We start from the raw sequence: 16,410 nt of genomic DNA, 5'->3' as shown, positions 1-16,410 counted from the left end.
ATGACCCATACGTCTGGCACCAATAATCTGGCCGCAACCAATGTGCAGAGATCTAGTGCGACCAACTGTCACTCACACGGCTAGTACGAGGTCTGACGACATCCCAGGCACGTGTTACGCCGTGGAATCACATTTACCGGGCCGATCATAGCGCCATTTTACCAAAGCGGTAGCTATCTCTAATTCACATGCTCATCAGTAGGGCTCGGAAGTAGAGGAAAAGTCTTTTTGTTCTCTAGTGTCCGAAGACGAGGCCCAACATAACGTATGTTCATTCTGGGTCATTGCAGGCCAGAAAATGGTGGGTTTTATTCTTTCTCACCCTTTCAGCGGTACGTTGAATCAATGACTTCTTTGTGTGTTGTTCTTTTCTCAGTGCCCAGTATTTCTTCATTCTTTCTGATCTCCGTTTCCTCTCATCTTCCGAGGTAATAGATTTGGCTTTTAATGTAGATTTTTTTAATTTTTTTTTTGCTAGTTGCTTTACGTCGCACCGACACAGATAGGTCTTATGGCGACGATGGAACAGGGAAGGGCTAGGAGTGGGAAGGAAGCGGCCGTCGCCTTAATTAATGTACAGCCCCAGCATTTGCCTGGTGTGAAAATGGGAAACCACGGAAACCATTTTCAGGGCTGCCGACAGTGGGGTTCGAACCCACTATCTCCCGAATACTGGATACTGGCCGCAATTAAGCGACTGCAGCTATCGAGCTCGGTTAATGTACATTTGTCTTGCAACCTTATATTTTCGTCTTCAGTTATTACAATTAGGCCTAGCTGTTCGATCGAATAGTGAATTTTCTGTAATTTTAAATTCTAATAGGCCTTTTTTCAGTCTTTGTTTTGCGGTTACGGAAGATCTCAAAGATTTGTTTGGTTAATCTATTACAGTTCATTCTGAGGAGATGACCGTAAACAATAATCCTCCCTTTTCGCATAGTATCTGAGAGTAGTGTTATTTTTTTCAATTTTCTTGTAGAACGTTCCATTCTTGATGTATGTAATCTTATTGTCCTGAAATTTTGGTCCTATAATCTTTCTTAAAATTGTCCTTTCTTTTAGCTCTAGTTTCTCCATCTGGCCTTTGAATTTCATGTTTAGTGCTTCTGCAGCTATAGTGCTTCTGGTTTAATCACTGTTTTATAATGCTCAATTTTGGATCCCCGTGAAAGAGATTTCTTGTTGTATGTATCTTTTGATAGTTGGAAGGCCAGTTCAAGTTTATTTTTCCTGAATTCCATTGCTATGCATTCCACAGCATTCCAACTAATCCATTCTTCGCGATGTTTACATTCTTGTACTATTTCAATCTTTTGTTCTTGAACTTTGAGGTATTTAAGTGGTTGTTTGCTGTTTCTGATGATTTTGGATTTTTCGAAAGAGATGGTGGGTTTTATTTGTTCTTTTTAACCTTTTTTCAGGTCTTAACGGCCTGTTTATTTCGTTGGAACTTCACCTCCTTTCGACTACATTTGTACTGCCCATTCTTAATTCGAATGATCATTGGTTCATCTATCACCTCTTAAACATCTTTTCTGTAGTGGGAGAGAAAATGAAATGAAAATTAAATCAAATTAAAGATAAAAATAATGCTTATAAACAGGAGTATTAAATTAAGGTAAATAAAAAAATATTGAAAGGAGAAAATTTTGATGTTCTTCAAGTATGAACCCCTAACATCCGTTGTTGTGGGGAGAAGTTCCTTGATGTTTCGCAACTTGATGTCTGAAAACGGACGATCTTTACACCTAAGAACCTGGAGATGACTAGTGTAATATATTGCAAAGCCAAGTGAGGTAAGGTTTCCGAATCCCAACTCTGTAACCCTAGTGTGGTTAAGCCAAATATGAATCCAGTTACATAAACTTCAATTTCTGTCTCCAGAATGTCCATTGCGGGTTCGCTGAATTCATTCTAGACGGAAAAAAAATTCATTTTAAATTCTGCAAGTACTTTTAAAAAACACGGAATTCCTTTTTTTAATTATGTTAATCTAAACCTATATAATTCCTGAAATGAGTATTCCATTCGTCTATTTTTGTACTGTTTGTTGCATACCACTAGAACTTTGCATTTTAAACATCATATTCCTCCATTAGATAGGTAATTAAAACTAAAATTTTGAATGAATTTGGACCTCATTGTACGTCATTTTTGCCAGTTTTTAGGGCTCTTTTATGATATGTTTAGATTTTTACAGGTGTTTTTTAAGCAATTTACAGGTCTTCTAATTCCCAGCCCTACTAATCAATCATCAGCTATATTGAAAATGAAATGGCTTAGGCTTTTAGTGCCGGAATGTGTCCAAGGACTTCGGCTCGCCAGGTGCAGGTCTTTTGATTTGACTCCCGTAGGCGACCTGCGCGTCATGATGAGGATGAAATGATGATGAAGACGACACGTACACGCAGTCCCCGTGCCAGGGCAATCAACCAATTATGGTTAAAATTCCCGACCCTGCCGGGAATCGAACCCGAAAGCCCTGTGACCAAAGGCCAGCACGCTAACCATTTAGCCATGGAGCCGGACATAAGCTACATTCATAAATGCATACATGATGAAAAGTTAAAAAATGCATCCCATTCTTATTCTGGAAATTACCAACACAGAGATACCACATTTTAAACATTCGGACCAAAGTACAGACACAACTGCTATTTTATTTGTACAGATTCACTGCCTCTAACAAGATGCGAGGAGTACTTTTATTATGCACAACGAGAGGTGCAGCCGCGAGTACCTATTGGCATGCGCTGTTCGCAGTTCATTACCTTTCTCCAGTGTTAATTGAAAGTCCACGGGATTGACACAAGTTGGCGGCTACTTGTTTCCAGTCCGTCTCTTCCTCTCTGTACTACTTGCTTAACAGCTCCTCTCCTCTCCCCCGCTACTAACATCATCAGAAGCTTGCATTAAACGAACTGTAACGGAAAAGACAGAGACAAACCCTCATAGTTATTAAATACAAGGAAGGATTTTTTTTTTTAAATCTGCCTCGTTTAAAAACGAGTTGACTAAAATCGTCAGCGGAAACTTAAAATACTGCCGTAACTTTTAAGGTTAGACGTAGAAAATAAATATTTCACGCCCAATTTCCGCAGTCATGTACTGAAGGACAAGGGAAATGAGGTGTAATAGCTCACTAGCTTTACTCCAAGGCACCCGCTATTCGAATCCTAGAAGAAAAAATAATAATCTACCATGTAGCAGACATTTTTTATTTGATGTCATTTAGGTTACCTGCTTCTCAATTTCTATGCTTCTCTACCAAATGGCAGAGAAACCGAGACTCTATTAGGCGACCATTGGCTTCTTCTTCTTCTTCTTTTTTCCGTCGCTTTTCCCCACATCCTAGTAGGATCGTCAGAACGAACTGTAGCGCAAATGTTAGACTGGCCCGGTTTTAAGGCCAGATACCCTTCCCGACGCCAAACCTATGTGGAGGGTTGCATTCACTATATGTGTTTCTGAGGTGGTTGGTAGAGAGAGAGAGAGAGAGAGAGAGAGAGAGAGAGAGAGAGAGAGAGAGAGAGAGAGAGAGAGAGAGAGAGAGAGAGAGTGAGTGTGTGTGTGTGTGTGTGTGAGTGTGTGTGTGTGTGTGTGTGTGTGTGTGTGTGTGTGTTAAACGAACTGTAACGGGAAAGACAGGGACAAACCCTCATAGTTATTAAATACAAGGAAGGTTTTTTTTTTTAAATCTGCCTCGTTTAAAAACGAGTTGACTAAAATCGGGGTCGGGTATGAAGTGTGATGAATCAACGTAACGAGTTTATACGACGGGATGCTTCCTAACGTCAACCTCATCAGAGGAATTAATGAGATATAAAATGAGTGACATGATCAATTATAGTAGGAAGACAGAGAGTGAAACCCGGTGCCGGCACAAAGCCTACTCCTGTCAAAGAGAACCAACGAGTCTGCTCAAGACTTGACGTCTCCATCCGATGGACGAATCACCATCAACAGTGCCATATGCCCCTCATTCCGAATAAACACTACGGAGAGGTTTGGAATTGAATCCAGGCTTTTGGCACGCATTTTTTTTAAATAGCACCAACAGCATGTGTTGTTCCAATGAGATCAGTCATCCAAGTGCTGACCACGCCCAATATTGCTTAACTGCGGTGATCGCACGAGAACCGGTGTACTCAACATAGTATGGCCGCTGACGTTGGTAGTAAGGTGTGTGTTTGGGTTTTTCCGCCCTTCAAAAGTCTGACTACACCGGGTTCGAACCATAATCTTCGGATCCGGAGGCCAGCACTCCACCACAGATTAATAATCTGATAAAACTGCATATTAGATCGCGTGGCAGGGTAAGGAAATTTCAGTAAGAAAATAACATCCTATTTATCTCAGGTATGATAAGGACTTCTTGTATTAGACAGATTCTTCTCATTGTTGTCTATACGTTTAATTCGACCGACATAAAAAAAACCATGGCACTACAGCCCTTGAAGGGCCTTGGCCTACCAAGCGACCGCTGCTCAGCCCGAAGGCCTGCAGATTACGAGGTGTCGTGTGCTCAGCACGACGAATCCTCTCGGGCGTTATTCTTGACTTTCTAGACCGGGGCCGCTATCTCACCGTCAGATAGCTAATCAATTCTAATCACGCAGGCTGAGTGGACCTCGAACCAGCCCTCAGGTCCAGGTAAAAATCCCTGACCTGGCTGGGAATCGAACACGGGGCCTCCGGGTAAGAGACAGGCACGCTACCCCTACACCACGAGGCCGGATCTAATTCAACCGACAAAAGAAACATAAAGAAACTTCTGGGAAATACAGCTTACAAAAATTGCTGCCGAGCCAAAATGACCTGCAGATATAGGTTTCTTGATTTGCATTACTGTATCCGCAGCTTCTCACGCCAGGCAATTCCTCATTTGATCTGTCAATGATGTGAAAAGCCGTTCCATCCCTTAGCCCAGGAATCGAACCCAGGAACTCTGCGAACTGATCCGATATGTTTCTTTGAAATGCAGATACGCTTCTGAACACTCACAAATGTTTGAAACACCTGCAAATTGTTTCTAGAAAAGTTACAAAAACATCGCCTTCAATCCACATGCTCACTGTGAAAAATGTTTTCATGTTGATCACCCTTTAGTTCATTGTCGATTATGTCCGTCGAACTTAACGAACCATGGGTGAGTAGGAGGTCACACATTGATTCCTTGAAGAATGTTAGTTAACGCTTAGTAGTCCTTTGTCTATGGAGACGTTGTTGACATTCTCGTCCACTGTTTAGTGACAATCCATTATGCCCAAGTGGGGTACTTAATACTTCTGTCATGTCGTAAACAAATGTGTTCAACGAACGATGAGCAGTTGATAAGAAATGCAGTCGAGTCGGTGCAAAATTCAACACCTGATAGGAAGGGAAGAATATTATTATTTTTTACGAAGAGGAGAGATTGGTCGAGAAGAAGCACTGTTGCAGTTTCCAAAAGAACAACTACGTGAAGATAAGGAATGTGTATGTGAAATAAACAGATACAACGGACAAAAACAAAAAGTAAAGTACTTTGCAGGGTTTCGCTGAGCGTAAAGATTCTGTAGTATTGTTTTATGTGTATTCCCATTCAAAGTGTGATATAAAGTCATTTGTATCTGTAATAATATAATGGTAGCTACAGAATTTGTCTTGTAGGAATCTGGAACTCGAGCTGTGCCTAATTTGTAAATTAAAAACTGAAACAATGATGATAAAACATGAATATAAAACAAATAAAATACATCGGAATCCAATTTCAGGACTGGAAAATACTGTTTTATTTTTCCATTTAAACGCTTTGGGCTACAATATATCGGTTTCATCAGAATAATAGAGTTGGAAAGTATGCTCTGTGGTCAAACGTATTACTGAGCACAACTCTAAAAAGCAAAGCTATAAAGATGATTCGGCTTCCTGTTCTGATAAATTTACTACCGAGCTCGATAGCTTCAGTCGCTTAAGTGCGGCCAGTATCCAGTAATCGGGAGATAGTGGGTTCGAACCCCACTGTCGGCAGCCCTGAAGATGGTTTTCCGTGGTTTCCCATTTTCACACCAGGCAAATGCTGGGGCTGTACCTTAATTAAGGCCACGGCCGCTTCCTTCCCATTCCTAGGCCTTTCCTATCCCATCGTCGCCATAAGACATATCTGTGTCGGTGCGACGTAAAACAAAAGGATAAATTTACTGTACAAGTGTTAAGTTGGTGCGATAAAATGGAAGTGATAAGAAGAAAACGGTAAAACCGTAGCGATCGGCAACCACAGCCGGTTAAAGTTCCTGATATTTAGAAATTCTTATACCGGATTGGTCAGTCCAGTTGAAGCATAAACGGTAGAAGGAATTGTACTGCGAACGTCGCTTTAAGGCAAACATAACGTGATTATCAGCCTTTCGTAACAGTAATCGGAAGAGGAAGAAGAAGAATTTCGACATACTGCTAGACAAGTTTTCATTCCGTCCCTGACGGGGAGAGCGGGCCTCCTGGATGGTAGCTGCGTTTCTCACGCCAGGGAGACACAGAGCTCTAGAGTCACGCTATAGCCGTGTCCACAGATACGACCGAATGGAGACATTTTCTACCGCTTTTCGCACACCTGTGGGATCGTGGGTGCGAACTGTGTAGCACATGTGTATTTAGCCTTGTTTTACGGCGGGATGCCCTTCCTGACGCCAACCCTATGCGGGGGGGGGGGATGTAATCGCTATTGCGTGTCTCTGTGGTGGTTGGTAATGTGGTGTGTTGTCTGAATATATAAGAAGAGGAGAGTGTTGGGACAAACACAAACAACGAGTCCCCCAACCAAGAGAATCAATCAAACCTGATTAAAATCGCCAACCCGGTCGGGGTCCTCTGAACCGAAGGGCTCAACGGTGGCCATTCAGCCAATGGGGACATAGTATTTGTACATGCTTAATATTTCTCTATTGTCTTTCTATTGCAGGATATTTTAAGAGAAGTCGACCAGAATGATGATGATGATGATGATGATGATGATGATGATCGTATAGCCTCAGTTACCGTGCTGCAGGCCTTTAGAAGTGGTGTCATCTAGGTCTACCATTGAAGACTACTACTTCAGTAGGAATGGAACTCGCGAACTCTGGATCATTAGTCGGACAGTCTACCTGTGATCCAACCTGTCTACCCAACGAGGCAGCTATTAGAATTTTATTACACAGCAGTTCTTTAACATGCCGGAAGTCAAGGACATGGAGATACATTTAAACACCCTCAAATGTCATTGACCTCTGACGAGATTGTAATCACTATGTTAAGAACAAGAGGATAAAGACTACGTCAACGATGTCGGCCATCGGCCAAGGAAAGGGAAAGGTAATCAAAGAAAGGAAAATGAAAGACTCCCGAGGCCTTGTGACCTCAATACAATCGGACTCGAAACATTATTATTATTTATTTAATTTATTTATTTACTTATTTAATAACATCACAACGTTGTGCCCAACGAAGGGGCGCGACTGAACTTACTTAACAAGTGAATTTGCTTTTTTCTCTTCAAAGAATCCCTTTCTCCTGTCGCTATGAGTTTTCTTCCGTTCATGCAGTGGTGGCTCTCAACATGGGTTTTTCAGCAAAATGATATTTGTTCACCGAAGTTCTAAACCTAGGTCTGTCCCATACTATTTCTTCTGTTATGTTGGTTCTCTGAAGGTGTTTTTCAACCTCGAGGCATAATTAAATATATTGATAATTGAATATATTATTAGTAACTCTTTCAGTGACCTTTCTTTGAATACGGCCAAAAAAATTCATCGTCTTTTTCTAATAGTGTATGATATATTACAAGTTGCTTTACGTCGCACCGACACATACTGTATAGGACTTACGGCAATGATGGGCTAGGAAGGGGCAAGGAGTGGGAGGGAAGCGGGCGAGGCCTTAAGGTACAGCCTGGTGTGAAAAGAGGAAACCACGGAAAATCATTTTCAAGGCTGCCGACAGTGGGGTTCGAACCCACTATCTCCCTAACGTAAGTTTACAGCTACGCACCCCTAACCGCACGGCCAATCTGCTATCTTCTCGGAATGCTTGTATAAGTCAGAAGACCTCCTATCTATCCACACTACCGTACGCATACTGCGCCAAAGATTTTCCAGAGGATATTCCTTTCTTGTTTTTCTAAATTTTTAGTTAGTGATCCGCCTCCACTGATCAGGCTCTCTGATGTCCGCCTCCGTAGTGTAACGGTTAGTGTTATTAGCTGCCGTCCTCGGGGGCCCGGGTTCGATTCCCGGTACTGCCAGGAATTTAAAACTGGCAGGAGGGCTGGTGAGTGATTGAAATGGTACATGCAGCTCACCTCCAATGGGGGTGTGCCTGAAAAGAGCTGCACCACCTCGGGACGAGGACACGAGTTTACTTTAGGCTCTCTGATGCATACAATACTTCAGACTTAATTACCGTGTTATACAGCGTTTTAATTTAGCATTCCCAGATATTGAATATTTGTTGTATGCGTTTCATGTGATCCTAAACCGAGCTCGACAGCTGCAGTCGCTTAAATGCGGCCAGTATCCAGTATTCGGGAGATAGTAGGTTCGAACCCCACTGTCGGCAGCCCTCAAAATGGGTTTCCGTGGTTTCCCATTTTCACACTAGGCAAATGCTGGGGCTGTACCTTAATTAAGGCCACGGCCGCTTCCTTCCCAGTCCTAACCCTTTCCTGTCCCATCGTCGCCATAAGACCTATCTGTGTCGGTGCGACGTAAAGCAACTAGCAAAAAAAAAAGTGATCCTAAAGGCTTTATGTAATTTAGAAATTCTCTATTTGTTTCCTTCATGATTTAATCCGGATGGTTGGATGATTTCCCGTAAGTATTTGAAATTATTTGCCTGAGGGATTTTGCCACACTGAGTTACCAGAGGTTGCTTGCCTCATTATTATTATTATTATTATTATTATTATTATTATTATTATTATTATTATTATTATTATTATTATTATTTAATTCCGCTGGCACGGGGCTGGGTGTTATGTGTCATTTTCATCATCATTTCATCCTACGGGCGTCAAATCAAAAGACCAGTATCTGGCGAGGCGAACTTGTCCTCGGACACTCGCGGCACTTCATTATTATTATTATTATTATTATTATTATTAGTAGTAGTAGTAGTAGTAGTAGTAGTAGTAATATTTTCTCAGTCTCGCACTGTCACAGAATCTATCTTCGTTCAGAATGGCTAGGAATTTGTGGTATTAATTTTCGCGCATTACTTCTGAATCACTCACAACTGTCATGAAACATCTCATAATAATGTTATATGCTTTACGTCCCACTATACATTTTTACGGTTTTCGGAGACAACGAGATGCCGGAATTCAGTCCCGCGGGAGTTCTTTTACGTGCCAGTAAATCTACTGACAGGAGGCTGACGTATTTGAGCACCTTCAAATACCACCGGACTGAGCCAGGATCGAGCCTGCCAAGTTGGGGTCAGAAGACCAGCGCCTCAAGCATCTGTGCCACTCAACCTGGCATGAAAAATCTCACGCAGATGTCAAGACAATCACAAATTCTTTTGTTGAGCGGAGTAACGACCTGAAAGAATATCTTGACAAGATCTTGGAAAGCATTCTCTTAATTACCGAGTTACACTGTATCACAAATCGCATTTAACGCCGCTGTGAATTTAAAAGATCTGCGCAGATAACAGGGCGTTGATACGGGAAATTACAAATGACGTCATTGAGAAAGACCAGACCAGGCCTGCCTGTGATCAATAGACCACTCTACGCCACCCCCACCCCCGTACATTGTCATGTACAACGCCAGTCAAGACCTTTCATCTTCCCGTCTTCTAAAGCCAGCCAAGTGGTTATATAACAGAGTGAGTTGCTCTGCAACTCTGACCACCACCTCGTGTTTCCGGGTCTGAATACTGTTTTGGCCAAGTTTCATAATAGCCTCTGAGAATCTCTGAGAATTAATCAACCTTGCGCGGACATGTGTTTGAAAGAACAGTTTTTTCTCGTTTATTCCTGCCTCTCTTGGTTTTCGCTGCTGTATAATAGATTGGAAGTGAGCTTTACGACAAACTTTCACAGATATTCTTGTCATTATTATACAATTTGCTTTACTACAGCCCCAGCATTTTCCTGGTGTGAAAATGGGAAACCACGGAAAACCCTCGCTAGTGGCTTTACGTCGCACCGACACAAATAGGTTTTACGGCGACGATGGGAGAGGAAAGGCCTAGGAGTTGGAAGAAAGCGGCCGTGGCCTTAATTAAGGTACAGTCCCAGCAATTGCCTGGTGTGAAAATGGGAAACCACAGAAAACCATCTTCGCGGCTGCCGACAGTGGGATTCGAACCCACTATCTCCCGGATACAAGCTTAGAGCCGCGCGCTACTAACCGCACGGCCAACTCGCCCGGTATTTTTATTCTTATCATGATAATTACACAAACAAACAAACAAACAAACAAACAAACAAACACAAACAAACAAACAAACAAACAAACAAACAAACATGTGTCTCTCGAAAACGATTCATTTGATGCAAATTAAATAAATCGTTATCATTTTGAGTTTCATTTATTTTGTTTTCTCAAAGGGAAATTTGACACATTTTTAAAATTTTATTTTGAGATTACCGGACCCAGCCCGACCGTTCACGTAAAATTTTCCTACCTGACCGTCCTAAGGTAAAAATGTATAATATAATGTTTGATGTCCTCTCTGTTACTCCTCACGCAGAGACGGTGTGATGAACATCTTAATTGGAGCACGGCCGACTGGATCCCTCGCTGCGCTCCTTCAAGTCGGCCGTGACTGGAGCTTAATGTTGTCGTCAGCTCCCGCTTGGAGCACTGCCAGCATACAGCGAGCCACCAGGTGACGAACGAACGTACCACTTCAGCTCCAACGGTAAAACAATATTAAATTCAAACTGCACATGATATCCAGTCCTCTCCAGTTCTGAGTGATTACTTGCTGGGACCCTGCGTTCTTCCGGACAGGATTACTGGACGGAACTACACAGATTTCTTACGTACTGCATTGCCTGATTACTTGGAAGACATACCACTAGCACCCCACCAACAACTGTACTTCATGCTTGATGATGCTTCTACATATTTTAGTCTTTTTCCCTGCAGGTGACTTAATGCATATGTGGATAGGTAGATGTGGACCAATTGTTTGGCCACCATGCTCTCCTGACTTTAACTCTCTGGACTTTTACTCTTGGGGACACGTAAAGTCTGCGGTGTATTCCAATGCTATTGATTATGAACCTACTAAAAGGTCGGACGACTCTGCAATTACACTATGGAATAGAAGGCATTCACGACGCCATTTTATTGGAGCGAACCTGGATGGGGAAAGTCAGGGTAGCTCCTCAGCGGGGGAGTCGCCGAGTTGCGCTCCCCACCCTCGCGCCATTACGAAACAGCCCATCGGAGACGAGATGAGCTGACACTGCTGCCAACTCATTTACCGCCCTGGCAGTGTGTAAACGACGAGAATCACGAACAGAAACCATTTCATTTCCAGAGGTATCTACGGGGTTCTATGTGTCCAATGGATCTCGAAGGGTCGGTCCCCTTATATAAAGACGGCGGACAAGTGCAAGGTGGTTCAGTTCAGTTTGAGCTCAGTTAATGAGCGATTGGTAGCGATCGTGACAGTAAAGAAGAGTGCTAGCGAGACGGTGCTGAGAGGTGTGTACCGCCGAATAGTGGATCAGCATGCAACAGTTGACGGAGATCTGTGAATGGACAAGGAGGGATTGCGGTGCAGCTGTGTGCGAATCGTGTGTCTCATACGGAGTCAGACTGCAGTGAGCGCCGAATAGACGGCCGCTTAAAGTGTACGGAAAGCTTATTTCTGAATTGCCCGAGGGTACAAGTGTGCAACACGTGCGTACATTAAGTGTGTAGTGTAACTATTTTAGCCTGTAAGTATCAGACTGTAAAACCAGTGTGATTGAACAGTGAGAACTGAGAGTGATAACGGGTGTAACTGTGTACCTGTGTGTAAGTGGTTATTAGAATAAATAAATGTTAGTGTAGAAGCTAACAGTCGAGTATTTATTTGTTAACACTGATGCTTTTATGGTCCGTACTTGTAGACATGATATGGACTTTCGAGCTTAATGCCAAGAAAACAAGGTGAAACTCTTTTACCTCTTTACGTTTCGCAGAGTTCTTTGCTCCGCATCTTCAGAAGGAAATCTGGACTGTTCTAAAGCTAGGCTGTCCCACATAATTTCGCCTGTTACAACTTTGATTATCCAATTATTTTAGACTTTTAAAGAGGAGGTATAATTCTAGTAAGTCTTTCATTGACTATTCTTTGAATATGATGTACAGGGAGCTGAGAAAAAACTGCCTATTAAGAGGGATAGTGTTTTGTCGGGGTTTCACTGTAGCTGAAAATAGACGATCATGCAGACAGAATACTGAAAGGCATAACAGTATAATGAAGATGTACGTTTAGAATCTGCTGGGTGCGATTTCTTCAGAGAGAGCCAGTGCTATGATTACACTTCCTCATAATCCCTCCGGCAGCGGGAAATCATAACCTTATACAAGGGAAGGATAATTTTCGTAATTCCCTTTATCTGACATGTCAAAGTGGTTAAAAAATAAACTCAGATTGTACATAATAACCTTCCCAAATTGTGCTTAATAACTTTCTTCTTTCGCTATCATTACACTTGTCTTCTCCAGCAACCCCGAGAACCTCTCCTCCCACTTCCCCCTTTTAGCTCTTTTCCTTGGCTTAACCAAGTTCAGTCGTGTTCCTACTTGGAATTCCGCAAGCATGCAGCAGAAAACTAATTCCAGACGAACGTCAGATCCTTTAAAATAAGACACTATATTGTTTCATTCATCAGCTCTTTACAGGATTCTGAAATGGTTTTAGGAAATACTAAAGATGTCATCTAGAGCGAGGAAGTAATTAACCTGTGCAAAACGACGTGTAGACTCGCTCAAACTCCTTTATAAGAGAAGAGTCTCGCTTAGTATTTCGATGTCCAGACTATTCAAAGCTTCCTACTTGAGAACTGCGGTCAACGAGTGTTTGAAAGAACCAAACTCGAAAAGACGTTCAACTCCACTGGAGAGAAGAGTCAGGACAGAATCGAGTGGCTCGGAAACTCAAAAGTTCAAGTGCTGCACTCGTTGGTACACTGTTGCCATATACATTGGTTCACGACACATCTTTATTGTTGTTTGCGTCATCACTGCATATAACAAAAGATTAGTTTTACAGCTATAATACAAACGAATTAATATTAATTCATGTCAGGGTCTTACAAGAAGCTTCAATGTACCTGTTGGGAGACACTCAACAGTAACTCGTGTATAAGTGTTTCGGTCAATACGCTTTCGATTTCGAAAAAATTAAGGTCAGAATCTTCTTCGGGCCAAGTAGAGGTGATAGGACACTAAACGGCTTAAAACATGTGAGGTCCCCAACCTAACAATTTCCGAAAAATTGATGAATTCCCGATTCCAATGCGACGGATATATACTTGGAGAGTTACATCACAGTCAACCCGAGCGGTGGCCGAATGGTCACCGTACTTGTCTACGAACTTCGGCGGCGTGAGTTCGAGTCTCGTCGCAGCTATAATTTGTGTATGCGTCGAAATTAACCGCGGAGAGACGTCTCTTTATGAAAGGTAATCAAGTTTGCTTTCGAAGAATATGGGCCGGAATAAATGTGCGTGCTATAAGGTGGCTTTCGTCCAATGTGCTTCGCGCAGAGGATTTCTTTGCTTTTCGCGCGTCTATGATGAATAACATCCAAAGCACTGTGAAGACAAACCATGACATGAAGAAAGTGAGTGAGTCAACGAGAAATAGAATATTCTTTCTTTCTTTCTTTCTTTCTTTCTTTCTTTCTTTCTTTCTTTCTTTCTTTCTTTCTTGCTTTCTTAATGTGTTTAATGTGTTTACCCTCCAGGGTTGGTTTTCCCCTCGGACTCGGCGAGGGATCCCACCTCTATCGCCTCAAGGGCAGTGTCCTGGAGCTTCAAACTCTGGGCCGGGGAATACAACTGGAGAGGATGACCAGTACCTCGCCCAGGCGGCCTCACCTGCTATGATGAACAGGGAGCTTGCGGGGGGGGGGGAGGGAGATTGGAAGGGATAGACAAAGAAGAGGGAAGGAAGCGGTCGTGGCCTTAAGTTAGGTACCATCCCGGCATTTGCCTGGAGGAGAAGTGGGACGCAGGGTCTGGTCTCTCCCTGTTAAACTCGTATACAGCAAGAATGGTTAGTGTTGAGGCCTTAAGTTCAGAGGGTCCCGAGTTCGACTCCCGGCCGGGGATTTTAATCGCGTCTGATTAATTATTCTGGCTCGAAGACTGGTTGTTTATGTTTGTTCCAACACTCTCCTCTTCATATTCAGACAACACACTACACTACTAAACAGCACAAGCACACCCAATAGTGATTACATCCCTCCAAAGGTTGGCGTCAGGAAGGGCATCCGTGTCGAACCTCTTCCTTTTCTCGTTTTTTTTTTCCTGTTTATAGTTGATAGTTGGTTTTACGTACCACCGTCTACATTTATGATTTTCGGATAAGCCGAGCAGCTGGAATTTTGCCCCACGGGAGTCTTTTACGTCTCGGTAAATCTACCGACGCGAGGATCGCGTGTTTGTAGAAACTTGAAACAACACCAGACTGAGCTAAATATAACCAAAAACCTCTGGTTGATTTAAAAAATATGTAGCATACAAAACACATAAAAAAGCATAATAACAATTTTCAAACTATAAAAACGAGTTCGGGATTGTCAATATCGGACTCAAATTCCTCAGTTGTTTCGGACTGTGAAAATGTTAGACGATCAACAAAAGTCAGTTTTGTATGTCTAGATGAACTGAGTGATTCCCCTGCAGTTTTTTATTTGTTTCTGAAAGTCCAATTAAACCATCTAAATTCAATATTACAACAGTTTGCTTTACGTCGCACCGACACAGATAAGATCTTATGGCGAAGATGGGATAGGAAAGTGCTAACAATTCTAAGAGCAAAATTTGTATTTCTGTGTTCTATTTACGTTTTGCAAGTCTTGAGATTGATCATTACAAAAAATGTTCCCTTTACGATTCTCTACGTGAAAATCTAAAATTAGATCTATATAAAAAATGAAGTGAGAGAAGTTCAGAAAACGGATTGAATTATGACTTAATTAAGATCCGGATTTTGCTCACCTAAAAATGTTCAAAAAATATATAAAATGACTTTTAAAATATCAAATAATATCCTAAAACTAACAAAAATGTCCTAAACCATCAACTGTTTATTGTTAAAAACTAAATTTTATACATTTTTAAGTATGCGCAATATCCATACTTTTTACCTTTTTTTGTGCCTTCGTAGCGTAGCGGTTAGCACTATTAGCTGCCGTCCTCGGAGGCCCGGGTTCGATTCGCGGTACTGTCAGAAATTTAAGAATGGCAGGAGAACAAGTATGTGGTTGAAAAGGTACATGCAGCTCACCTCCATTGGGGGTGTGCCTGAAAAGAGCTGCACCACCTCGGGATGAGGACACGAGTTTTACTTTACCTTTTTTTGTATGTTTTACATTACAATATTCAGTTCTTTGTTATGGAATCTCAGTTTTCCTTACAAACAAAATTTGCGTAGGTCGTAATTCTATTGACACCAAATAGAATAAAGAGAAATGATCTGAAAAGGAAAAGCTATAAAAACAACCGCACTCAAACCGTCCGAAGATGAAGCTTTCACGTTAACTTCAACTTTCGTGTACACATACAATCGTACGAAATTAGAGAAACTGGTTGTATAATGACGTAAAAAGATCTATCTATATAAAATGCCTATTCTGTCAGTCATTCACAGTGATATTGAGAAGGCGAGGATGTTTAAAGACCTGAAATTGGTACTAGTTACATATTGTTATGCCTTCTTTACGAGAAAAATACAGTGAACCTCTCACGACCACAACTTCTGTACTTTTTTAAAGCAAAATATCAGCGAAGTCGTCGCATATTCGCCACGATGGCGTACGTAAACAGCGAAATCTGACGGCATGATGTCGAACTGCGTACACCTTGGTTTCTGATGCCTTCCACATACATACCATATTTGAGAAATTGAAATAGGTACCAGTCATGGTTTAAAAGAATAATGCAATGAAATGTTCAGTGAAAAATACTACCTTTCAGCGAAAAAAATGATTTTTTTTTCCATTGTGGGGTTTATCTCTATCGATAAGCACAACATTGGGAAGCCCATCTGGTGGTCGGGGTCGTTAACGCGTCAAGTCTGCATTATCTGACACCGTGGTTGCCTGTTCGAGTCCCGTTGGTTGCAAATATTTTTACCATCAGAATGTTGCCCGGCAGGGTAGGAGAGGTGAGGTGGTGTTATAGAATTTCTGATCACCAGAATGCAGTGCTCCTCT

General features: G+C 42.0%; 1 protein-coding gene and 1 pseudogene across 1 annotated transcript in view; both read right to left on the bottom strand.

Annotated features, from left to right (window-relative positions):
• The window catches only part of LOC136875863 (growth factor receptor-bound protein 10), a 1,220,440-nt gene that overhangs the window by 804,929 nt on the left and 399,101 nt on the right, over window positions 1–16,410 (bottom strand). The gene's annotated exons all lie outside the window — the stretch shown is intronic.
• LOC137501363 (5S ribosomal RNA) lies at window positions 4,052–4,170 on the bottom strand (annotated as a pseudogene).

This window comes from Anabrus simplex, chromosome 6, assembly GCF_040414725.1.
Source record: "Anabrus simplex isolate iqAnaSimp1 chromosome 6, ASM4041472v1, whole genome shotgun sequence".
Classification (NCBI taxonomy): Eukaryota; Metazoa; Arthropoda; class Insecta; order Orthoptera; family Tettigoniidae; genus Anabrus; species Anabrus simplex.
The sequence above is the reverse complement of the archived record's forward strand: the minus strand, read 5'-3'. Positions and strand labels throughout refer to the sequence as shown.